This window comes from Falco punctatus (assembly GCF_963210335.1).
Source record: "Falco punctatus genome assembly, chromosome: 4".
Lineage (NCBI taxonomy): Eukaryota > Metazoa > Chordata > Aves > Falconiformes > Falconidae > Falco > Falco punctatus.
This window is the reverse complement of record NC_137583.1, coordinates 54288263-54314631: the sequence shown is the minus strand read 5'-3', so window position 1 is coordinate 54314631 and position 26369 is coordinate 54288263. Positions and strand designations below refer to the sequence as shown.

Genomic DNA, 26369 nt, shown 5'->3' with positions numbered 1-26369 from the left:
AGGGAGACCCCCAACTCAGGTGCAGTCAGCTGACTTTTAGATGCCTAAAATTGAAAGATACAATTCTTGCTCTGAGTCACATCCCTATCCATTCCCACCGCATCTCACAAAAGGACCAGACCCTCCTCTTTCGTGTGCCTGTGTCCCCACACCACAGGGCTGGGATGAGTGGAAAGGTACCACCCTTCTTCATCTCTGAAGGGAACATCAAACTTCCCCACTCCCTGTACTTGGGGCTAAGGAAGCAACCCGTGTCTGTGTGCCCAGGGTGGGTGTTTGGCTACAGCAAGAGAAGCACAAACTGAAGGTTAATGAGAAGCAAATGACCTTCCTGGCAAATCTGAGCCTGATTATCCCACCGGATCCATGACTGAAGCGACTGGCACTTCACGAGCTAAGGCCACACTGAGGTTTACCTCCAGAGCCCTCGCTCACAGAAGGCACGATGAAATCCACTGTTTCCTAGAGAGCTTGGCTGGTTTGGGTTTTTTTCTACTTTACCTTGGGAACAGGTTTATAAGATCATCTTGATCACATGAGAAGCTGATCTGGACTGAATCGCACCCCATCAAGGAAGAGCCGCTTCCTCCTGCACGACGACACCGGCGGCACACCTGCACCCCTCGCCGGGCAGCGGGGTGGGTTCAGCCTCAGCTGGACTCATTACGCAGTCAGAGCAGCTCCTGCGCTCCGCATGCATTTATGCTCGGAGGCATTCACTGAAAGTTCATTGCTTTTCCCAGTACCAGGAAAATCACTTCGCTTGTCAGTGACACACAGCCTTTTTGATCAACCTGAGACAGGATGTCTTGCGGTAAATACCTCGCTGCCTGCAGCAAGGTGCCATCTGCACTATTTTCCAGGCTTGATTTAACTTTGTTTTCCACCCTCAGGTTCTTTCTTTCACAAAGCAGCACTGCACACTGGGACGACTCACACTCTGTTGGAGCCCATTAGGTAAGTTCTCAGCTCCTGTAAGTGTTCCATTGTTTAATATTTTTTTTAATCTTCAGAACGGAAGGAGAGCCTGAAAGAATAACCTTTGCCGGACAACTTCTTGCTTGCATTCATCCCTAGATGTGCTCTAAGCCCTTCTGTGTGTAGGCTGGTGGAGATTTCAGCAGTCAGGGATTGATCTCAGTTCCACCATGCCTGGGAAACAGACCTGCCCACCCCATACTGGGATTTGGAACATTTGTTCTTGGGAACAGAGAAGAAAGGTGGAGAGGAGCAGGTGGTACCAACCTATGACACACCCATCTTACTGTGTTGTTCGCCTAAATAAGCAACTTCAAAACAAAAGGAAAGGGACCATTCTTAAGGAGTTCAGATGTTTTGATGACATTTTTAAAAGAAGCTATTTCCACCCACACAAGCTTTTAATTTTAAAAATGTTCTTAATTGCTCCATTGTTATCTTAATTCTCAAACTTTGATCAGAGCACTTTGATTCAAAATAAATGTTTTATTCTTAGAGTTGCCAGTAGCTCAAAACATCGCTTTCCCTAATTGCTCTAATTGCAGAGCCAGGGAAATTTGCCTGTTTAGTGCAGGAGGTATCAAGCGGCCTGGGAGTCAGAGCGGAGGCAGGCAGGCACCCACGGTTTCCCGGCCAGGATAAAAGCAGCATGCAATTCTGTAAAGGCTGCTTTTGTGATGGCAAAGGAGATGGATGTGAGAGTCAGGGTTCAATCCCAACTCTTCCCTTAGGCTTTCTGGGTGGCACTCATCTCAGTAGTCATAGATGCCTCTGTCTGAGCTCCTCACACCGTACAAAACCAGCCAAGGGGGCAATTCACCTCATCCTAAGAAGGACATATAAATAGGTGAAACATATTGCTCCCTAAAAGTACCAGCGTCTCACCTAAACCTGTGATCAGAGCCTGGGGATATAATCTAGTTGCCTAAAAGCAGTTTCTAGTGCCATTTGAGACCCATGGGGCTCTCCCACCGAGTGACCTTGAGTACCTCATAGGTCCTGCCAGCCCCATGCAGATGTCTAACATACCCCAGACCATGTAAAAAGGCACTAAACACATCTGTTCAGTCAACTGAATGGAGCTGATCACAAACTTCAAGAGAGAGAGAAAACAATAATTCCCTTAGGAGTTTGCTCTAGTAAGTGAATCACCTTCACTGTTAATATATTTCCCCTTGCTGTGTTGTGTACTTGTCTAGATTAAAGAGCCCATTAGTACCCACTATTTTCCTCTCAGTGATGTACTTTTAAAGACAGCAATCAATCCCCCTATTGACTGCAGCAGGGTAGGTAGAGTTTGTGAGGTCTTACTGTAAGATCTATTTCCCAGTTCTGAAATAATTTCCATGGGTGGAAGAAACAGGCAAAGTAGGGCAGAAATATTCTCTGAATGGAAACTGCTTCTTAAAGAGAATTAATTCCCCGTCAATACACGTAATTTACAAGACTCAGAGTTGCAAGTGTACAAGAAAGTCTTCTTAAAAATAAATTTATCTTTCTTCATAGCATCATTTCTAGCAGTGAATGTCATTCTTGTGTTCAGGGATGGATCTTTTCCCATGCAATGAAAAGCGTGTCCTCTGACCTCACATCTGCTCTCAGCTGTCACGAGGCAAACAACCCAGGTGAGCTCTCCAAAGGAGTTTCTAGTGCCTTCTACACGGAGTAAAGCTGTTATCACAGGAACTCCTGAGTTCCCTGGATGTCAAGGGCACTGGGGAAAGGGAGCTCTGCTAAACCAGCCAAATACTTGAAGGGAAAGTAATTTGTTAAGTCACCCATATTGTTGACTTTTATTACCATGCTATTGACCTCTACAGCTTTCAACAGGAGGAACAGAGACTTTTATTACAGGCGTCAGCTAACGCAGGGAAGTAATTATGTTAATGAACAAGACAAACAGAGATTTGTGAGGCAGAGTCAAGGGAATTAGCTCATGTAACACATCAGACCACATTTTAGCAGGGCACAGGTGACAAATGTCCTCATGACTGATGAAGGAGGACACTGAACCAGCAGTCTCAGGAGCAGAAGTGCAAGCAGCTACTGCTGCTCTGGGGGGGGGAAAAAATCAACCAAAAACCAACCAAAAAAAAAAACCCCACACACCCCAGAGAAAAGAAAAAGTTAAAATTAAAAGACGAGGACTGTAGTGTACCCAGCCAGACATCTGTAAAACATGCAGTTCATGGTCCCAACCTCTAAATTTTATCTAAAGGTCATAAACCTACTAATATATGTATGAATCCCACCCAACTGCCTACAAATATCTTCAGAGAATTAAACAGCCTCTGGAACTATCTGCTTCTCTTGACTGATATAGAAAGAGCCTGGATGACTAACTTAAAATTAGCAGCTATCTTTTAAACATCTGATGTTAGATGGAATGTGTTCTTCCCCTATTGTGTCGGCAGGAAAGGCTGGACGCGCAGAGAGTAAGATGGCCCTGATACACCACCTACTTGCACTGCCTGACTGTGGGTACCGTACTGATTTTCTAACTGACATTTTGTGTTTATTTTTGATTTAATGAAACAGTGAGGACTTAGCTTCAGAATCTACGCTCAGTGAAGTCTTCCCTTATCAGACGGCTCTTCCCTCTCCTGGCTGCTTGCAGAAGGACTGATGAAACCACTCTTTGAAGCAGATGCATTTCAGCAACCCTCTACTTCCCTTCTTTGCCAAGAGCTTCCCCATCAACGGGACCCAAATGAGGCTGAAAATGATCTGTTGCCCAGCCTAACCCTCCACAGAAGCCACCACGTCCACTCCAGCTGCTCAAGCTGGCAATTGCACGGGAGGAGGCTCCGTGCAAACCTTTTTGCACCTGCCTCCTGCACCCCAGCCTGTGTCCCCCATGCAGAGCCAAGGGGGCAGCCTGTGGTGGGCTGGCTGACCCCCAGCTCCCCAGCACCCACATCAGGCTGCCAGTATCTTCACAACCTGCCTTCCCTGCGCTGGGACTCATTTGACTGGAGGGGGTCTGCATATCAGGGGGCTTTGATGAACAGTGCCTCTCACTTCTGTTTCATTGTGTAGGGGATACTTTCAGGGTGCACTGGACACCTCTGGCAAAACATGCTGCCTGGGTACACTTAAAAGCCAAGCAAGGAATCACAGTGAAGTTTTTGAAATGTATGAAAAATATTTTTCTAGCGGACTAAAAGCAAAGTGCTTGGTCTATTTTTAATGCAACTGGCAGTAGATCAGCATGAATATAAATACAATATTTTAATGGGTGACAAGTTATGGAACAAGCCATCAGTCCCCAGTTAATCGCATTCTTGGCTTGTGCCAATGTGAGTTGTCTTAATCTCTTCAGGCGCTTCACATTTGCTCCCTGCTGAAAGCTCACCTGTGACAAGTCACCGGTGCTCAGCTGATAGATGGCAGCTTGTCCTTGAGCCCAGCACAAAGGTTGCGCTGTTCAGATCACGTAATTAAAACTATTAAATGCTCTTAGGGCCGGTTCAGGCATAGGAATGCAGGAATGAGCATGTCAAAATACCTCATTCTTATAAGCCTTAATGATGGTAACATGATTGAGATGAAACATTTTAAATCCAGAAGTGCAAACGTGAATGTCACTCCACTCCTACGTCCTAGACTGCTGACTGAGGTGTGAGTGAATATTTGACCCATCAGGTGGGAAAGACTCAAAAGTCATTCTAGACACACGATGCCACTGGACGACGCTGGTTACAGAAGCATTCCTGTCTTAACCAAGCTGGCACCTGGGATTGGGACAGGCTTTAGACCTATTTCTGTAGAGCAAACAGAACAGACCACACTGCTGTGTTGTTCTGCCCTGGCCATCCTCTGCTTACCTAGAGGCTGGATGCCCCTAGGAGCTGGCCTGCCTTGGCGCAGCACCGAGCCTGGTGAGGCATCTTGAAGATCACTGGCCCCTGGATGCCAAAGGAGGAGCTGATGCTAAATACCAGGCCATAGCTGTGTAACTGATGGTTTGGAAAGGCTGCCACCACTAACGGAGCAGGAGAGAGAAAAGGGGGGAGTTACCTTCCTGCCAGCACATCAGCCTTTGATTCAGGGCTTATAAAGCTGTCAGATTTCAGAAAACATTACCTGCTAACCCAAGCGGCTTTACAAGTTCAAAATATTATGTGAGGACCTGGCTTAAAGTTCATGTGCCCCTCTGCTCCTGGATGGATGAGGAGAGTGCCCCGCATATAGCGCCGGGGGAAGGTCGGGCAGGGAGCCTAACCAGACGCTGAGCAGGCAGGACATCACCCGCTGCGCAGGGGCCAGCCCTGGGCACAGAGCCTCCTGTGAAGGACACACACGTTCTTTCTGCCCCCTGAGGAGGACCACACCATGCAGAAGCCCCTGCCCCCCCTCCCCGCTGGGTTCAGCACACATCAAGGTCAAACGCCTCTCCCTGTCACCCCGAAGTCACCCAGGAGGACACCTCAATGCGTTCACGTCTGGCAAAGAAATGGAGCGTGCTGACATCGCCGCGGAAGAAGCCACCGAAGTCAGGAATGACCTGACACCAGGCAGCACAGCTTCTACCTCCGTGATAAATGCTCCTCGTTTGGCAGGATGGATGGGAGCTCTGATTTCCTGGACTAATCCTGGCAGGGAAAACTCAATTACACTGAGGTCTTTTAAACTTATCAAGCAAATGCATTAAGAGGTATATGCTGTGTGGGCATATGCACAGGCAGGGAGCTGAAGAGAAAAGAAAAAGGGGTTGCAGAGCTTGCTCGTGATGGATTTCAAACATATATTCAGAAGCAAAATGAGGGCTATACTAGTGTTCACTCTCCAGAGAATATCAGTGTGGAATGAATAGCTGAGGAGAGCCGTGGACACATCTTGATTTTTCAGGTGAAATAAGGAGCCAACACAAATTAAAGGAATAGAAAATTATGTGCTTCTTGGGGTTATTGATTAGGGCAAGAAGCCAACTGTGGCCAAAGCAATTTCAACCTGAAAGATGCTTTCCTGTAAGTCACCACAGCATTGCCAGCTGCAGGGATGTGTGTGCTTCTGTCAAGACTGTGCCTCAAAGCCACAAACTCCTTGCTGAAAGCCAGCACTGCTGTGGTCACCTAGAGAGGGTACTGATGCGCTGACACTTGCCTGCAGATGCCAGCATAGGCCAAGGCCTCGCTGATCCAGGCACAAACTGGACACAGGAACAGACAACTCCTGCTGCAAAAGTCTCCTAACCCAAATATAAGATAGAAAAATTGAGAGGAGCACGTTCTGCTTTCATAGACAGGAAAGTGAGGTGCAGGGGGAGTGCAGGATTCCCCCAAGGTCACTTAGGGAGTCAGCAGCAGAACATGGGAGTAAATCCAGGTCTCCTGCAATGTACTGAACTGCCAAAACCTTGAACGTATCTTTCTTTCAAGACACCGTACAGACATGAAGCACAGGTAGACACCCATGCTTTGAAAATTCAGCTTCACATCAGCTGAGTTTCTCTTAACATCACGGGGCTTCCCTGAAAGAGCAGGGTAGCAAAGCTTGCGCTGGAGCTCTGCACTCCAGATGTGGCTTGGAAGGCAGATTTTACGTGTTGGGAAAGAGACTGCATTCAGAAGGGAGGTGAAGGCTGCAGACCATGAGCTCTTAACCCCAGAAACAAGAAAAATTTTATAGAAGACAAAATTAATTTCTTAGCAGGGAGACTGGGATATTGTAAGGCAAGAGTTTTGCTGTCACACATAAACATAAAATAGATGCTAAAGACCAGAAATGCTGTCACTTCATGGGTGCAATGAAAGAACGCAAGTACCATTATTTCTGCTTGACTTGTGCTTGACAACACAGTTTTCTTCCCAATGCTTGTTAATGCCAGCATAAACAGAGGACAACCACCGACACATACCAGCAATGCTAACACAGTTGCTTGGCACACAAAGATCCTTCCGAGAGCTCCTAATAACTGAGAAGCTCCTGCTATTATCACTGCAGCCTCTGTGAATGTTAGTCCGAGCACCTCTAAATGAAGGGAGTAAACTGCAAGGGAGCCATATCACCTCAGCTGACTTTACGGCAGCAATAACATTTTGATTTCTAATCTACCGTCATTCCAAATGAGAAACTCTCACAGCTAGAGCTCAGCCTCTCTCATTTCTTTGTCACATTGTCCTTTACGGCAATTTGCAGGTGGTCCCATCACTGGGGTATGTGACAGCCCCTCGGCTGCTGTGCAGTGAGCGCTATGGCCACCCGGCGGGTGAGGGCAACGATCGCTTCCCAGATGATGGCACGTCTGTAGTTGCTTGCTAGGTCCTGTTCTCCAGCTCTGGGGCTGGTAGGTTTAAATCCAAACAGAAAACGTTAATGTTTTCGCCCACCCCTCACATAATCACTCTCATGGCCCTCCACTCACAGCCACCAGCTTCTCAGACACCCCAGCTTCTCATTGCCTCCCTGTTGATGCAGGCCAGCCCTGACTTATAGGTCCCTTCTGCTTCCACCAGCTCTGAGAGGCACAGGCTTAATCCCAAGGGCTGATTGGGGCATTTCTTTCTCACTGCAACATCTTTCCTCAGTCCTTCAGTGTAACCGAGCCCTTTTCCTCTGGCCTCGTGCCCCAGCCAGCATTCCTCCTGTAGATGCTAGCCAGAGGTCCACCTTTGCTCAAGACAGCCTCGGAAGCACTGTGTTACAGGATGAAGTTTAGAGAAAGACCAAAGTGATTTTGATGAGAAACCTGCAGTCACATAGCCTCAGGCTGCATCCTTGACAGATCTAAGATGTCATTAGCACGATATTGCATTTATTTATGGAATTTGTAATACAATTCAGGATAAAAGGTGCTATATAAATTGAATATCAACAGGATTCTTTATAGATATGGATGAAGCAATAATTAGGGCTTTCAGTGGCTTTTTGACTTCATCCCTCACCCCTTTCCCTGTATCACTGCACACTGAAACAAATGATGGGGTGCGCAGAGTAAGGAAAGAGGTTCAAAGGGTACCAAGGGGAGTAATTACATCAATTCAGTTTGTGGAACCTGCCAAAGAAAAAATACTGAAAGTCTTTTCTTTTTTCTAAGAAAAGAAAAGAAAAAAATTATTGGAATGTATTATAAGGCCTGGGCAATGCAGTGTTTGTACCAGTGTAACCAGTGATGGAAGTGGATGTGTCTTCTATGAAACCTTGTCCTACACAGCCCCTGTGTTGTGAAAAGGGCCAGTATGGTACCAGTTTGACCAGCACGGATAGTTTGGTGCATTAAGAAGGGCCAGCGTGGTACACCTACAAGAAGCTGTTTGAGCTGCTGGTTATACCCATTTCGGTCATGCAGTATGCTTGCAAGACACCAGCATTGCTGCAATTACCATTGGGTGTAATTGCAATTTGGGTTGCAAATTACAATTTTTGTAATTGTAATGGTGCAATTACAGTGGTGTAATTAGATGATTTCTGCTGTGTGCATCACGCTCTGGTGATGAAACGTAAGACCTCAGGCTATAGGCAAACGACAAACAGAAAAGTATATGCAAGAAAAAGCCTTCCAGATCCAGCTGTGCTGGTGAGAGACGACACAAACCACCCCACCGTGTTTCCTCCAGCGCTTTGGGTGACTCCACTAGTGGCTGCTTGTGTGGGGCCTCCCAAAGCGCTGCAGGCAACATCAGAAGGATTAGCTCAGCTACAGTGGTTTAGTAGGGAGTTTAAGGAAAGCGCACTGCTAAGCTGGAGCAGCCTCAACTCTCCGTCAAGATGGAACGAGGCCGGTAAGAAGGTGACTATTGCCTTGCCTTGGGAGGCCTGGGGGAAATGTCCATCCATCATCTCCTCTGACAGAAGGGTCAGTTTCGTGGTCTGAGTCAATGTGTGTTTGCTGCAAAATCAAATCTAACCTTTAAGAGAACCGTGTGCAACCTGCACGGGTTCGGTTTCCTATGTGGGTTGGATTTTCCTTCCCAAACCTACTTTCACCAGTACAAAGTATTTTTCCCCTCTCTGAAAACATCTTTTCTTACTGAAGACCAGTCTTGAGGAGGAAATTCTCACCGATGTGTTATGGTCACAGTCTTTGTTGTATTTCCTGTGTACATCTTAGTTATTTCACAGTATTCAAGAAAATTCAGTCAAGAAACCTCTCACTGCTCTTGTGCCCCAGGCTGCAGTGTAGCAGGAGCAACAGAGCCCATCGTGGAGGAGGTGTTTGGAATACAGTGATCTCAAAAACCTGACCAAAGCTGGCAAATGGCAGTAAGATGCACTTAAGGTCCTTACAGTCCTCGTAACTGAGGCCTTCACCAACTTCAAACCTTTATTTTCACACACCCCTCTCTAAAAGCAGTATGGTACTCACTTGACCGATCAAAAACTGAGGTTATGTGACCTCTACAATGAAACGGGATGTTTCTATACTAGTAAGTCAAGGCATGAGCACATTCCAGTGATCACCCACATTGTCACTGTGGTCTGCTGCTCAGTAGAGGGGTTTTCAGAGACCATTCGATGACATGTGGGCATCTGCAGGGACAGATCTGGGCTTAACCTAAATGAAGGGGAACATCAAAGAAGGCATTCACTACAGTGCTGGAAAACAGAGTGGAAAGAGAGGAGAAGAGAGCTTCCATGAGTGAAGGGAAGGACAGCCCTGGTCCTTCCCAGAGACATCAGCCTGATGCATGCGTACCGTCCCTCTGCAAGCACTGAGTGAGCTCACTGCGAGGATGTGTTACATGTTTCAGGATTGTTGTTTGTAAGCACACGTGCATGACTGCAAGAAAAGCTTGAAACACCCCCACACTTATCTGTTTATCTAAATGTTTCTGTTCCTCGCTCTGAGGTAAGCAGTATGACCCCAAATGCCTTGTTGATGTTCTTGGTGGGTCAGCTGCTAGCACTGTGCAACAGGCAGCACCCTGGTCACGCAGGCTGCAGTGCTCTGGGGAGGACTGCATCTTTACAACTGCGGATGTAAAGATGTGACCAAGGCTGAAGCACAGCCATCAGATGGCATAACCGCACCATTTCACAGCAGTCTTGGAGCCATTTCCTCCAGCTGTGTTTTCTGACCGCAACTTTAAAATAGAAAGCAGACATCCTCTTGCGATCACGAAAAGAGACTGTAACTTTGAAGACTGGGGAGAAGGGCGAGAAAGAAATAGCCCACTTAAAAAGGAAAAGGCAGCTAACCAGAACTGATGCTGCCTGAGATATGAAGCAGCTTGTAAATGCTGACCATGCTGAAAAAGCTCCCGCTTGTCTCATTGCTCCTAAGACTGAGAGAAACCCCCGAGAAATGAGCCTTCCCCTTTCCTTGAGGGAGGCTGAGGCTGGAAAGCTCTGAGTTCCGAAATGACACCTCTCCAGCAGTCTCCTGGAAGGGTGTCCCTTGCCTGACCCCACAGCCTGCGAGTGCAGGAGCTGAGTTCAGCATCAGGGCTTTCAGTTGCCTGCCGCACTTATCCACCCCTCCTTGGCATACACTTCTAGCTGGAAGAGATACGCGCTGCTTCCGAAAGCCATGGTACCACAGGAACAGGAATCAACATGTCCTGAGTTCTGGGGCCAGGGCAAACTCTCCTCACCATCGCCCCTCCCTGCTTCAGGAACCTCAACAGCACCCAGTCCTCCTGAGCATTTCAACAGAGACATTGCTAATGTCCGAGTGAGGGCTGGCTATGGGAGCAGAAGGAACAAGCAGCTCTGTGCCACAGCCTGCTCCTCTTCTCCCTTGTCCCGTGGTGGAAGCAGCCTGGCTTTGGCTTGTATGCGGCAAAATTCCAGAGAACGCTTGACCCAAAATCCAGCACACGTTTTGGCCAAGATACCCTCATGGAGCCAGGCTGGTCCTTGTCCTGCACACAAAGGGCTGGAGGAACACTGAGCATCTCTCTCCGTACCACCACACCACATGTGGCTTGGATCCAGGTAACAACACTTCCTAGGGATTAGTGGACAATTCAGAAAAGGCACCACCAGTCCTCTCAGACCACCTCTAATCCCTGGTAAATGCAGTCTAACATGAGGATAACTAGCAATGTCCCAAATTAAATGAGCTGTGGCTGTTATTATGGATTTACTTCTGTATAGAGCATGGCTCAGAAGGAAGCATACCCCAAAGATACCGGTGGTCAGAGGTCAAAGCCATGGGTGCGGTAGGAGAACATCTTGCCGTCACCCAGCACCACCACAATCCGCCCTTTGTCACAGCTCTGTGCACAGTGCAGGTATAAAGGATATCACCCAAAACCACAGGGCACAGATACACTGCATCGCTGAGGGCACAACAGATAAAATTTCTGGTACTGGCTCTGCGCCACTTCATCTCTTCATCCCAGCGCAGAAACTTGGCATCAAGCCTTTGTGCTGCTCCTGGTTGTGATGTAGGTCGCAGGGCTTTCCAGAAAGAGAAGAAATGAAGATTTATCTTTTGGCCATGGCCATTTAATATCATTAGAGGAGCCCTGCAGAGAGCAGTTCGTCAGCCATTTGCCTTTCTTTGGCATTCCCAGTCATAAAAGCCTAAATCCAGGCTCTGCTCCAGAGCTACAAAGCTAGGCAAACCCTCCTCAGTGAAGAGCAGTCCGCCCAGCCTCCAGCAAAGTCTGACAGGCTAAATCATTTCCAGACCCAGGAATGCTGAGAACAATTGCTTTTTCCCTACCAGCAATAAGTGCCTCTGAGCCATGGCACCCTGGACATAAGCTATGGTCAATCACCATGAGGTTTTAAAGAGCTCACTCTCCTTTTTTTTCCCCTCGTGCGCTGTGTAGAAGTGACAGCTTTGGGTTTGCTGAGGGTGTAGAAGGGAACAAGCCCACACACACACGAACTAGCGAGGCACGTGCAGCTCGTAGTCAGGCTGGGGTTTGATGCTGTTCCCTTCCTTCGCCTGTATCATTAATAAACTGTTTTGATCTCCCAGTACCTATCAGATGGGCTTCTGCAGACCGTGGTAACAGAGCTAAGAAAAATGACAGTTGTTCTTCATTTAGAGTATAAATAACTGAACATTTTCAATGCACTTCAGATCTGTGAAACCACTAGATTTCTTCCGTTGGGCTGGTTGTGATAAAGAGAGCAACAGACAGAGCAAGGGAGCTTCTGAGTTTCCTCCTAAGTGAAAACGCTCCACCTGCTACCACAGTCACACCGACGGGCACAACTCGGCGCAGTCCCCTGGAAAGTCAAGACCAGCTCTTGCACATCCTCAAGAGGGGTGGACCAGATCTGCAGAGCTGAACGTCCATCCTGGGAGCTGTATCCCAGCTGATGCAGAGGGAAAACGAGCTTGTTTCGGCTCCCCAGCACCTCCAGAGCGCCCTGGCTTTTCCAACCTGCATGTCGCAGCCTGCATGTTTAAGAGGTCCTGCCTCAGTCAGGACCATGTCAGTAATCACAGGGACACATTGCAATCGGGGCCACTTTCTGTTTCATTTGAAAGAGGAAAAAATAGGACAAGCAGATGCAAATGGACACACTGATCTCTCTAAAAAGTCATTTACCCAAAAGACACCATTTGCAGCCAGAGGACAGTGATGCAGCTATTTTTAAAAGACTCCTAGGGAAAAACAAAAAGTGGAGAAGATACAGGAGGTAACCACAAGGATGATTCATAGGCGTGAGAAAAGTCCTTGCAAAACTTAAAACCTGAATCTATTAACAGAAGGAAAAGTTAAAGGAGACTTGACCAAGGTGTGTGAGAACCTACCCAGGGAGATAACCCTGGGTACCGGTGGGCTCATTAGCAGGGCAAAAATTCAAGAGTGAAAACTAAACCTTTATGAATTTAATCTGGAAATCAGAAACACATAAGGGGAATGGAGCTGGACTTAGGGAAATGGCAGGTTCTTCCTTTCCGACAGCTGCAGGTGCAGACAGGCGGCTACTAAACAAATACGCACAGGTTGGGGGTTGCCAAGCACAATTTCAGCAGGAGTAAGGCAAAAAGCAGCGACCTGCTTTGTACTGTCCACATGTTGCACCAGCACCTCCACTCTGCCAGACCTGCCTTCAGCTCATGGAAGAGGCACCAAAGCACGGGGATCAAACTCTTCTGAAATGCTACGAATCTTTTCATGGCTGCTGGGTTATGAACACATTTCTGTGTTTACATCAGGAATAACCTGGTGAACTGCTCTGCCATCCATTTATACCCTTCGCTGAGTATTTGGCATTCTTTGCATAGTCCCCTGCCAGGGGAGGCTTCTGCCTATCCAAATATTTACGTGGGTGTCATCACTGGAGTATCTGAACATTTACTTTTCTTTAAACAACCTACCCTTAGGTGAAGCAGCTTTGTTCCTGGTCATTAAGAACATCTACAGTAGGATGCAGACTGGGCTAAAGCAGCATTGCTCGTGCTGTAACAACATAAAACTGGCTTTTTAACGACTCCAGGTAGCCTGCATTCCTATTTTATGCCTTTCAAGAGAAACCAGGTCAATTGTGTTTCATGCTGCAGAGATTGCCTACAAAACAGAGGAAAAAAAAATTAAAAAAAAATAAAGCTGGTGGTGAACATACAGCAGTGCTGCACCTGCCTGCATGGTTTCTTTACGTCCTTTCTCTGGGAAGAAGCACTATAAACTGGCCCTGGCCATGCAGATGTGAACAAATCTCGATTAACCCAGTGGCAACCGGTAAAACCTGTGGTGCCTGGGCTTTCCCTGGCCACCAGAGCAGCACAAGGGCTGTATTTATCACTGACATGTGCTGGCAGCCCCATTCCTGCTCACGCAGCTGTGAAGACTTCCAGAAGCGATCAGGAAAATGGGGTGATGGCCACAGCTTGGTGTTAGCTTCAAGGTCGGCTAATACAGGCGCTGCTAAATCCCTGCTGAGACTAATATTTACTGCAGCCTCTCAAAGGCTGCACTGCACACAAATATGCACACTCACACACGTACCCTTGCACCTCCGACTCTGCCTACGGTAAATCTCTCAGAAGCATCCATCTGTCGTTTCTTTGGGGAAATCCAAGAAAACTGTGTCAAAAATGAAACAACAGTGGACTCAAGGTCTCCTGAGTGCCTGGTGCAATTTGGTGTGACCTCTGTTGATCGTGCTGCTCTCCGAATGGCTTTTACAACACTATGGGAGAAAGATCCAGCCTGTCCCAAGAGGAAATGTCTACATCTCTAAAAAGCAAGAACCAGGTTTGATACAAGAGGCCACACAATTGTACAGTGCTCTGAAAGAATCAATTTAAACGGAATATGGGCAATTCCTGGGTTCAAACTAACCAAAATCAGCACTGTCTCCAGTTCAAGTGCCCCGAGTTTTCAACACCTCATCTTCAGACAACATCTTTTATACCTTCCAATTCTTCTCTGCCCCATTCACTGGCTCAGTTTGGTCTTGGGATTTAAGTATCATCATCTAGCTCTAAGGGCACTTCACTTTTATACAAAGCAGCTTCAAAAATCACAGTGCAGGCTTGAAACCAGACAGGCTCCTCCAGACGAGAAGGACTGTTATTCCCTCTCCAAGAAATAAAACCTCTAAGCAGGGGAAGAAAGGTGAAAAGACAGCGTGCTGGCACCCAAGACACAAGAGATATACCACCGAGTATTTCCTTCTGGAGGCTGAGAAGAGCATCCAGTAGGAAATTCTCCTCCAAAGGACCAGAAGAGTTTCATATTAAAGCATTTGAACTTTTCAGGCTTTAATTCAATTTCTCATTGTTCAAAGCTCAGGCAAGGACGCAGGACATGCTACAGTGCTGGTGCTGGCTTTTCTTGGAGGCTTCTTCTTGGAAGCACAGAGTTCCTGCACTGGCATAACACTGGTTTGATCCTACTGCTGATCCCACCCATCACCAGCATAGCTCAGGAAGCACTATTGGAGGTTGGGGTTTTGCAGAAAAATATGCCAAATGCCATCGATTCGGAGCTTCTAGTCCTTGCAAGTCTCTGCAGCCCCCCTCCATGTACTTCATTTAGCAAGAGAGAGAGCTCTAACCCTGCTGGGTGTACAGCACAGATATGATATGGAAAAAAAGAGGTGAAAAGCAACATGCATATTAGTTGCTGCATTGGAGTAGGATTAGTGGCAAAAAAGAGGGTGTTCAGGGTCTAGTCCCTCACTGCTGACACCAAGGAGGACACAAATGTTATAGGGGTGTTTCCAGCTCCCACCAGCTCTCCTGGGCTGGCGATGTGACACCATGAGGCTGCTGAAGACCAGGCTTATCATTTTTCAAACCAGCTGTCACAGTCAATGAAAGCCATGGAGAGCAAAGCAGCGCTGAGATGTTTGCCTGTGGTTGTTTGCTTATTCTGAGTGGGCTGATTTGTTTCCCTTCCTGTTCCTCTCAGACTCTGAGTTTTCACACATTAACCCCTAAGAGAGCTCAAGTGAGGAAGGTTTTGATCCCAAGATCAAGCCACCATGGCCCTGCTTGGTTCACACACCTCCTTTCATCTCGCTCCAGCGGTGCATCCCACCCCTTCCCACCCTCCCTCCCTGCCTGTGTCAGCAGTGCCAGGGGGAAAATCTGCAGAGCTTCATCTCTACTCCTCTTCCTCTCCTCCCCCGGTAATTCCCCTACCAAAAACCTGAGGTCTGTGTCCTCCCCATCGGATGCTCACTGCCCATTTCAAGAGCACGGGGGCAGTGACCCACTTTGCTGGTCTGCCCCACCCTTCCCCAGCCCTCCCCCTTCCCCACACACGTGGGATCACCCTCCCCTAACCCATTTTTCCTTTCTTTGAGCAGCCATCAAAGGATTCTTTCCTTTGTGAGAAGTTTAAGGAAATTCCTAGTTTTTCTGACTTGAAACTCTGCAGACTGTGTCTGTCCTGCTTCCTCCATCACCACCTAATGGCACGCGAGAAAACAGCATTTGGATCCCGCTGAATTCTGTATACGCAGTGTTAGGGGAGCAGGTTCCCACAGGGGACTTTGTGTGCAGCTCTGTCACCCTGCATTTGCTCGAGAGACCCGTGCCCGTGCACAGCCCCTGCCAGAACAGCCCAAACTGGTCCTGACGCACCAACCCACCGACAGAGCAGACTTCCCCAGGGACACCAACCAGACATTAAAAATCATTATTTCCATTTTACTTTAGGGAACAGAGACCCAGAAGGGCAAAATGGTCAAAGGACAGAGGCAATGCAGCGCTGGGAGGAATTAGCTTGGGCCTTCCAGTGCTGCCGAAGCGGGAGAGCTCCCTCCCCGTGTGCCTGCTTGCTGATGTGCGGAGCCACTCCGGGACTGCTGAGTACAGCCAGGCCCTTCTGAATTCATCTGTACAGGCATTAAATGGCGCTGGGCAAGGACCTTCTGCCTCCCCTTTACACCAAGGCAAAGCCACCAGTCACAAGGTCCAGTTCTTATACAGATCCTCACCTTGATCACAAGGAGTTACCCTATCTGCCCCACCTGCCCACGAGCAAGGCAGCTAAGCTTGAGCTGCTTGACCTTTTTCTTTTTTTCCCCCCAAAATCTTCTTCCCTTTTGCACTGCTTCCAGCCATGCTCTAAATGTGCCACTCAAAGAACACCAAAAACATAATTTTCCTGACATGTTCCTGCAGACAGATGTGATGATGCTATATGGTTTATGTGGTCTCCAACATGCAACGTGTCTGTAAATCCTGCACCTTGGTTCAGCAGATTTTTGGTGCCAGGAGGTATTTACTGCCCTAAGACAATTATGTAATGATAAGCTTAAGTGAATATTTAACACCAAGAAGCCTGACTTAGTTAGCAATGGAACCCTAATCAAGAACATACACTGAGAGATCTATCTCCAGAGGGGACAGTACTTGTGTCATGGAGAAATACAAAGCCAGAAGTTTTCTGTCTTGGCTCTTTCTCCCCATAAACAGCATAAGATTGCATTTTTTTAGCAAAGGAAGTTACACCTAACTCAGGAGTGACCTATCTCTCTTACCAAAAAAACAAAGCTGGAGGCAGCCAAAGCTGTGTCCAGGCACCCTTGACCACTGACTCCTTCTCACCCAACACAATCGCACACCTTGCCCAGAAAAGTGGACATCTGGCTCCTTGGTTTGGGTGTCAGCCGTGCCAGACCTGTCACCAGCTGTCCAGACAATACCACTTTGCTGGGGTGCTCCTTGGCATCACCAAACAGAAACCATCCTCTGGCAGGCACAAGAAGAGCTGTGCCTGGCTGATGGGCAGCTCAGATTTGCTCTTTTGGGAGGTAACAAAATACTATTTTCCTCCCCACCATGCACAGCAGCTAATTAGAACATCTTCCCTCCAGGGATCACCCAGGCTTAAACATTTCCCTGGATTAAAAACAAAAACAACACTTGGCACTGACAGGCACAATGAAGAGACAGTGACAGGTCTGCCAGAGCTGAAAGCCACTGGCAGTGTAAGGAAAATACCAGGATACGAGGCGTCTCAAGGATGTCCTGTCCCTTGAAGGGTGAAATACAGGGAGAGAGCTTGCTTTGCTACAGCTAAGCCTCATCCCAGGCCTCCAAAGAGGGAAATTATCCATCCTCAAGAGCCCAGCTCCATTACACGTGGGAAATGGAAACTCCATGTCCTGTTCCACTGCCCTCCAGTCCCAGTTATCACGATTTCAGAGAAGCCAGAAGAGGAAAGGAAGGAAAGAGTTGTGAGAAGGAATCAGGGCTCTTAGTTTGAGGCACAGCGGTGGGGTAAAGGAACTGGGGGCATAGGGGTAGCATCTTGAACTCAGGTGTGACTTGAGCCACCTCTTTGCTGCAATCACCCTGGGTAAAGGGGAGAAAACGCAGAGCAGCGACATCTGGTCTACTGCTCGGTAGCTCAACGACCAGCCTAACAAAGCTGCTGGTTCTCTTTCCACCTTCACTACAGCACAACCCTATGACTGTGGTTCTCACCCATGCCTTGGTTTCCCCTGTTTGAAACTCGTGGTGTTGATCATGACCTGATGAAAGTGAAACATGGTGATGAGTGCTGTCAGCACTGGGGTCAATACCCTTCCATCACAATTCTGTTCTGTTCAGGATCCCCAACTAGTGATGATGCTACAGGAGGAAGAAACTAGCAATGTTAGGAGACACATGTGGCTTCATTCCACACTCCCTCAAAGGAAGGCACTTGCTTTTCCTCCATCCTTTCTATGTTTCCAGCAAGAGAAAGCATACCTTGTTTATTTGTTAAAACTACTTATGGCACTTTGCATCATTCTTGCTAAGGCAGAGGGGTCTATTCCACCACCCACAAACAAGGTTAACTTTGCTTTCTCCTAACACACAATTTCACAGTTCTAGTTTTTCATCAGGACTTCGAGTTACAAGTTGCTGTGCTTCACAGGCAGGGAAAGAGCAGGTTTTCCCTGTTCGGTCATGTCTAACATGGGTGTTTGTTCCTCGCTTGTTAGGAACGCAGAAGGAAAACAAGGAACACATTTACCTTGGTCAAATAAAAACTAGCCCAGTCCTCCCCTGCTGCTACAGAGCAAAGAGAAGGGAAAGCACCAGCACCCTGGTACCTTTTATATTCGCTTTGTACAGACGTAACTGATAGTGAAAATAGAAGGGCAATCCATCACCTGCTGTTTGCTAATGGCATACATATTTCTGTCACCTCAGGACCCATTACACTTGAGCTCAGCTCTGCAGTGTTAAAGTGTAAATTTATACCCCCATTGCCAAAAGCTGCACGGGGCTGGTGGAGCCCCTGGCAGAACTGAAGGTAGTTTACAGCCTGGTTTGGGGTTTAGCTGCCTGCAAAGCTCCCCAAGGGGCTGCTGGGGCTGGAGCTGGGAGGATGCTGGAGTCCACCATAGCCCTAACAGCCAGGTTTGGGGATGAGAAACAGATGTTGTGATGAATGAGGTCAGGATTTTATCTGGCAGCTCCAGTTCTCCCCAGTGACATTGGGATCCTCACACCAGCTTTGAGAGTCCTTGTCCAGCCGTGGCTAAGCCAGCCTTACACATAAAATCCAGCTGAGCACACACTGCTATCCCCTCCCTCAATGTAACCTTCTGAACCTCGACCCTGGGGCGGGCTGTGGTTTCCTAAATCCAACATCAGGAGGCACACAGAGGGTGTCCCAGGCAAGTTTCCTTGCTCTTCTTTCTCATTCATTTCTGAGGGGTCAAAGGGACTGGTTTTATTGTCGCTATTTATAGCTATTCCAGATAACCTCTAGAGATAAAGCCCTTTCCGGAACACATCTTTAACACAAGATCCCTGGTCCCAAGTAATAAAACTGGGGAATATTTTTCCTATGCAAAGTTCAGGTTTTGTAACCTGCATTTTCACTTTCCCTATCTCTGTTGTCTCTGCCTTCATACACTCGCCCAGCCCTCCTGACACCCAGGATTGGATTCAGAGGTCAGCTTCAACCCCGGCTTGATCATGACCTGCCACACTCTTCCCTAGGATTTCCTTCCAATGGCATCTCTCTCAAACTGCTCCAGCTGCAAATATTGAGCAGCTAAATCCTGCCTCTAGCTCACACGCAGACTCCTTCATTTGCACATCCAAATGAAGCTGTCTCAATCTGCCAAGCGCCTCCCACCTTTAAAGTAGAGTCAGTTGCTTTCATGCAAATGTAAACTTCCATGGTTTGGACTTCCAAGATATCCCTCCTGGCCTCCAGCTGCCTCTGCAGATGGATGCTGGTCTCTTGTGAACCCTGTGTCACACCTGCCATTCCCATGCAAATGTATTAGATAGCATCCCAAATGGTGTTTGGCAGCTTTGTACAGGCAGTGGAATCACACCCGAGATCTGCAGGGTAAGGGAGCTGAAATATGTGCCACCAGTGTCTGTTTCTCTGCAGTCAAAGGAGTCCAGGGTGGCTGGTTTAGACTTGAAATTAAATTTTTACATGTTAGGTAAGATTAATCATCTGCTGAGAATGCTGGGCTGTTAAGCCTCAACAAAAGAAAGCTCTGGGGGGACCTTGTTAATGTATACAGATACCTGAGGGCTGGGGGGTGGGGGGGAGCAGTATGTGTGAAGAAAACGGAGCCAGACTCTCCTCGGTGGTGCCCATTGACAGGACAAGAGGCAACAGGCACAATTTAAACATAAGGAAAAATCTTTCCACTGTGAGTGTGTTCAAACCCTGGAGCAGGCTGCCCAGCAAGGCAGCAGATTTTCCATCCCTGGAGACGTTCAAAACCTGACAGTGCACATCCTGCTCTCACTGAGCCTGGCTTCCCAGGGGAACTGGAGCCCTCCAGAGATTCTTCCCAGCCCAGCTATCCTATGACTCTGCGCATCCTGGCCATTCCTAGGGCATGGCCAGAGATCTCAGGGAAGTGTCCAAAGTCTCCCAACTCTACCTGACATCATTTCTGATGAAGAAAGAGGCCAGACTCAGACACATAAAGCATAAGGCAGGTGCTGGCTTAAGAACAGCTCAGTGCCCCACTGACACTCTACTTAACTAAACTAAACAAATCAAAAGTATGGCCCCAAGGTGTGGTTATTATTTTGTTTGTTTCTTCAGTTTGATTCATATGAAGTAAAGCAGTGGGCTGAGCTGCAGCCCAGCAAGGAGGAGTTTGCATGGCAAGAAGGCGAGGGGTTGGGGTGCATGCCCGGGGGTGGCATGTAAGGACACAAATGGGTATTGGAGGGTGTAAATCTGCCCAGGTAGCAATGGAAGAGGGTGCAAGGAGAGAGACACTATGGTGGGAAATAGTCCCTCTAGTAAATTAGTCCTCAAACCATCCTTTGGTCTTGGAAAGGTGTCGCTGGAGGTGTCCAAAGCACAGCCCATGAGTTCTCCAGCCTCTAGCACCTGAACCCAACCCCTGGCCCTTTGATTCTGCAAACTAGAAGAACCATTTCGTTTACCACGATGGTTTTACAGATCAACTCACCTCACCGTTTCCTTTTTATGTAGCAACCTCCCTCCTGGGTTCCCACCCACACCCACAGTACACACATACTCGGACATGCATTTCTCACACACCAGCTCCCGTAAGCAACAGGCAAACACACCCAAACAAGTATGCACCCAAGCACTCTCATGGTCCACCCAAGAAACGTGAAATTGCTGAGTTCACCTTTTTTGCTAGCTTCCCAATTTGATCAGATCACTCTCATTTAGCTTTCTCCGCTGAGTCCTCATCCATTACCTCATTTAATTGCAGCATTTCTGAATCAATGTCATTTCACCGATTTCTAAGGAGTCGCTCTGGATCTAAGCAGGTCAAACAGATCGGAACCAGTTGGCAGTTTTGTTAAATGTTCTCCCTTCAAAGCAATATGTAATAAATGAGAGGGATACTTGAGACTGAATACAATTTCTCCAGAATGGAAGATACTTCATTACAACATGACTGTCTGCTCGGTTTCCTACAGCCAATTTGCAGTCTTTTAAAAAGATAATAGATATAATTTAAATCAAAAGAAAGCAAATATCCCATGTGAAAGATAATGCAATAGTGCTCTTGGCAAACCTCCCTTTGGAAAGATAAATGGATTTCATCAGTATTTTTAAAGGATTAATCCAAGTTCTAGAGGCAAAAGTTGCATTTTGAAAGAAAATTCAATTTAAGGGGGACCTGGTCCTGGGCTACCTGCTCTAGGTGGCCCTGCTCGAGCAGGAGATGTTGGATGAGGTGACCTCCAGAGGTCAACCTCAACCATCTGTGACACCTCCCAGTACAAACCCAGAGAAGCAAAGAATTACCATATCATAAGATGCATCTTCACACTGCTGTCAGCTCATGAATATGCGTCAGTCTTGCAGTACTTGTCGTTTTTCTAAAGCTTCAGATCTTGAAACTGCGCAAGAATGTAAGTAGATGCAGACTCAGCAGGCCAAAGCCATTGAAGCTTTATCCCCTCTTGTGATTTCTGCTTGGGATAACTGATGATGTAAGGAATGGTCCCACTGTCACCTCATCCTCCCATTCAAACCAGGCTGCAGCTGCTCGACTTATGAAATGGTAAATTGATCCTGGAAAAATAAATCCAAAGGTAAGGCCCAACAATAGCAATAAGAAATAGCTAAAGAGAGAACTTCATTTACAGAGGATAAGCCACAACTGGCCTGGACTGGCTTTAGACCATGGTGACAGACTAGACTATAAACCTCCATATAAAATAGGAAACCAGTTGAATGAAACACCCCGTTTCAGCAGATTCCAGAGGAACTGAGCAGCATTAACCTCACCAGGTGTGTGGGTGCTTACTGATGACTTTGGCATGCGAGACAGCTCTGTATTTTGAAGGAGATGCATTTTTGCTCATAATGATCTGAGAAAAGAGAGTGAATCACTGATTGAACTCCTGGTGTTCTCCACATCCTGCAGAGCAATGCAAACTGCCAGCTTCAACACTAGCCATCAGCTGGGATTGATGTACATACACAAGCCAGAAAAAGAGTGTATCGCTTTGCAAGTTGTTGATGTTTCCTTTTAAAATACCTGTTTGAGGGGTTTTATTTGTTGACTAATGGATTCTCTCATCAGTGGCAGCCTCTCAGCTTTAATGTTGATTTTCTGAATTTCTCAGCAGAAGCCAAACATTGCCAAGTCATGCAGAGAAACAGCATATGAAGATGAGGCCGACACAAGGCCCTGAAGGATGTGGGATTTTTCACACTGTAACTGTGGTGGTGAAGACGTTTGAGCAGCAGAAACACTCTCCAGAGCTTTGAGGCCACAACAAAGTAGCAAATCCCTTTTAATGTTACTATAGGAAACTTCGGAGGAAACCAAAGTTCTACAAGACCACGCCATATACCTGCAAGAAAATAAGCATAGCTACTAGCACAGAGCAGACTTAGCTGGTTAATATTATCACTGTTATCTCCACCTGATAATGCAGCTGGGTCTGGCCCAGCATAGTAGCCTGTCCTTCCATCCACACCTGCTATAAGCAGAGGCTGTGGGGAAAGAGAGCATCCTCACACACGAGAGCCTGCCACAGTTGGGAGCCAGCCACAGCTGGGAGCCTGTCACAGTTGGCTTTGCGTGCTCAGCTTGGCATGAGGACAGTGAGCCTGGCTTTGCTTAGAGGAAATGTTCCAGGAGATCATGGGGATAAAAGCAAGAGTTATTCTGGGAAATCCACACGTGTTTTGGCTGTGGTCCTCAAGGAAGAAGGAAACACAGGGCAGTAGACTCACTAGAAAAGCAGATCAAAGTTTCACAACATAGAGGTTAGCTTCAAACAGAGCCACAGCTGGGTTTTCTTAGATAAGCATGAATAACTAGGGTGGATGGAGTGAGAAAAGGCTTGTCCAGCTACCTGTGCTACAATAGTCATTGACAAGTGAAAGGTTAACAGAGGGTGCTGGAAAAAACAGACTTCAAGAGAAAGGTTTTTCAAATAAAAATAATTTCAGGTTGGCTCCAGCTTTACAGAAAAGACGGAGATGAATTAACTCCCCCCAACAAAATCACATGCCCAGCTAGTGCCAAGATGTGAATGAGACTGGTGCTATTTTCTTGGGTAGAAAGAGCAAGTTTATGCTTGGCCATGTCAGGTCTGCAAGATGATGGACCTGTGAAATATGGAAACAAACAACCTCTTCTTCCACACATGCACACAAACACAGCCTCTCATGGATATGTAACTCTTTACATACCTACACAATGCATGTATGTCTGTGCATGCGTGCCTTTCTGTCACCCATGGCTCCCTCCATCCCTCACAGAGGTCTGCTAAATGCAGTCCAGCTACAGATCATCCTGTAATAGTGCAGCCATCCAAGCAGGGAAGAGGAACATGTACCTTCAAAGTGCTGATGTGGACAGCCACAGGAATCTATATAAAAATACTTCAATATGAAAAAAAAAGGTAACTTAAAAAAAAACAGAGTGAGCATCTGCAAGGACAAGTAGAAAGTATTTCATTGTTTAAGCTGCTACCATCACTGACGTCCTGGACTTACATGCAACACGCAGACCACAACTGCCACACAGCAGGGAATTCTCAAACTCAGTGGCCAAAGAATGCAGTTTAAACATCCCCTCCAGTGACTTAAATTGGTCTAGGTAAAATATCAACAACACGGGATTAGATTCTGGTTTTCCTACAGAAATGGCCACCGTAGCCAACTTATTCCTGCTGTGGCCTCCAAGTGTGGACCAAATGACTGCACCTCTGGAATGTTCAGAATGCCACCAGGCACAGAGCACCCCACACGAGCGTCGCAGGGGGCTCTGAGGGCACAGCGACTGCCTGGAGTTTGAAATGTCTCCTCTGTCCTGTTAGAAAAGGAGCGGTGGTTCCCCCTACCCCAGCTGAGATGGCTCCTTTCCCCATCCACTGTCCCAGAACAGAAGATCTGGGATTTCAGTATAAATTTTCTTTTGGTGATGTTTTTCAAGCTTTAAAACCGAGACAATTTAGATTCTGCTGTATGAGGCTCAACTCATGCACCTAAACACAGATATCTAATGACATCTGAGCAATGCTGGCACATCTGACATGTCAACACAGGGCTGGAACATAACCTACAGGGGACCCAAACCCTCCTGGGCTGGCAGCATGGGACCAGCGAGGAAACCCTCAAATGGCATTAGACACTGATATACAGACGACCGAATCTCAGCGTGCCTAAGTTAGGGAAAACAAATGCTCAAGACACAAATTCACTTGGCTCTTTACCAGAACCACATTAACATTCAGATGTTTATCACACCACTTATGCCACAAATCATTTCTTTTTAAGCGCTGCTTTTATATGCTTTGTAGAAATCTCTTTATAGAAGAAAACCAGCAATTATGTTAAGCTCTCTTCAAGTAATTCAAGCCTTTATCAGCCCAGTTCCAGTGTCTGCTTGTCTAGGATGTGTACTGTCACACTTTGTTTGAATTTTATGAGTCTAATAAGCAATCTTCAAACTGACAGGTATTGACTAAGTTTCTGGACAGAAAGCAATGCATCCACGTCATCAAAGACCACCCAAGATGCTAAGTGATAGAAAGACTATCAAGCACCTTTTAAATTTAAAATCAGAGAAGTCTCCCTCAGTCTTTAGAGCCACCCAGTTCCTTCCCTTCATGTGTTAAACAGGGCCAAAGAGGGCGAGCTTATACCTTTTATTAGAGCAACCGTCATATCTGGGGGAAGAAAGAAGAAAAATTTCTGAACATACAGTTCCTCCTTCAGACCCAAACCAAAACATAAATATGGAAGCTAAATTTAAGATAAGAGGAAATGCTCCAAATCTAATTACATTGGACATTTAGGCAAGCTGAAAGAAGCAAGTAGTTAGCACCAGCAGACCTCAGGTAAGGCTGTAGGCTTATTAGCCATCATGATTGAGATACAAAATGATGGGATGGGAAGGGAGAGAGCAGGAATATAATTAATTATTAATTTACTGCCTACCACTGCCAGAGGGAATGAGATACGGGGGGTGGGGGTAGTGTAATACACCATACAATAAATGCTTATTGATTTTCCACATATGGTAGATTTATATATTTCACTTGATAGGCTTATGTTTCAACAGATTGTATAGGTCTTCCCCAGGGACGAAGATTGAGTGTTCAGAGACAAAAGGGTCATGCCTTGAAAAATATTCTCTCGCAGGCACCAGCGGGTTTCTGCCTGTACTATTTTGCCTATCTGGTTCATTCTGGCTGTTTTTTTCATCTTGACAGGGTCTCTGGCAGCACTTGGTGCTCTGAACGAACTCTGTTCCTTTCTGGTGTGTGCTTGTACAGGACCTGGTGCATTTTGCTAGTCCTGTACTCATGGTTACGTACAGGTAAGCTTTGCATTTCCTTCCTTACCTCCATTGGGCTCCTGAGCCTGCACTGGTCCATGTGACATCTCTAAAATGTGCAAGGAAGGATGGAGGAGGCATCTGGAGACTTGTAGCTGACCTTTCAGTGATATCTTCTTTTAGACTATATTCTTCTGTGAGGCTAATTCTTCAATGCTATCCTGCCACCGCTCTGGCACAGGTTGATATGCTAAACCACAGACACACACAGAGCCATCCAGGAGTCCACTGCTGCTCTGCGCTGCAGCCAAGGTTGGCTGGGTATTCAGGCAGCTCGTTTGGAAGGTGACATCTCTTTCCCCAGACAAGCAGCTGGGTGGGCTTCCTTTGCAGACCAGAGAGGTGGGTCCCACAAGCTGTCTCTGTACAATGAAACCTGGTGGCCTCCACAGCTCAGATGGCCTCAGCAGTATTTCACAGCACTTCAGTGGGGGTTTGGGTGGTTCTGGGGTTTAACTCCAGCTAGCAACCAAGCACCACACAGCCGTTCGCTCGCTCCCCCCTCACCAGAGGGATGGGGAGGAGATTCAGGAAAAAGGTAAAACCTGTGGGTTGAGATAAGAACAGATTAATAAGTAAAATAAAATATAATATCAACAATAACAACAACAATTGTAATGAGAAGGACAGAGAGAGAGGGAAAGGAATAAAATACAAAAGGGAAAAAACCCAAATGATGCACAACACAATTGTCACCACTCAGTGACCGATGCCCAGCCAGCCCCCAGGCAGCGATCGGCAGCTCCCTGCCCTCT

General features: G+C 47.0%; 1 long non-coding RNA gene across 1 annotated transcript in view; it reads right to left on the bottom strand.

Annotated features, from left to right (window-relative positions):
- The window catches only part of LOC308063975, a 54252-nt gene that overhangs the window by 27594 nt on the left and 289 nt on the right, over positions 1-26369 (bottom strand). Inside the window, exon 2 of the long non-coding RNA XR_013928144.1 lies at positions 20929-26159. This is a non-coding gene — a long non-coding RNA (uncharacterized lncRNA). The remainder of the gene's footprint in view (positions 1-20928; positions 26160-26369) is intronic.